The sequence below is a fragment of the Palaemon carinicauda genome, chromosome 23 (assembly GCF_036898095.1).
Source record: "Palaemon carinicauda isolate YSFRI2023 chromosome 23, ASM3689809v2, whole genome shotgun sequence".
Classification (NCBI taxonomy): Eukaryota; Metazoa; Arthropoda; class Malacostraca; order Decapoda; family Palaemonidae; genus Palaemon; species Palaemon carinicauda.
In genome coordinates, this window is record NC_090747.1 from 26,695,939 (window position 1) to 26,696,309 (window position 371).

A 371-nucleotide genomic window follows, 5' to 3' on the forward strand; every position below is an offset into this window, starting at 1 on the left:
GGCTCTTGGTAGATTTTAAAGTGATTAATAGTAATAATCTTTGTTACAAGAGCCATTGCCTACCGGAGGCGTCATGGACGCTGTCGCTCGCTAGGTATGAGTTTTAGTTAGCCAGAGCGACGTTCCCGGTTGTTTTGCTTTAATAAATTTTAGCTATTTAGCGTTACATAGGATTTCCTTTCTCGTGCTTTTAGTATTATTTATTTTGGCGAAGTATTCGCCAACTCTGGCCTACGCTAGGCCATGTAGCCTAGTCCTTTGGTCCTAGTACTTTCCTGCATGATTTTGGATTTCCGAGTGTTTTAAAATTTTATTGAAGCTTTAGGCAGTTTTTTATACATTTAATATTATGTTGATTATTTCCAAGATAG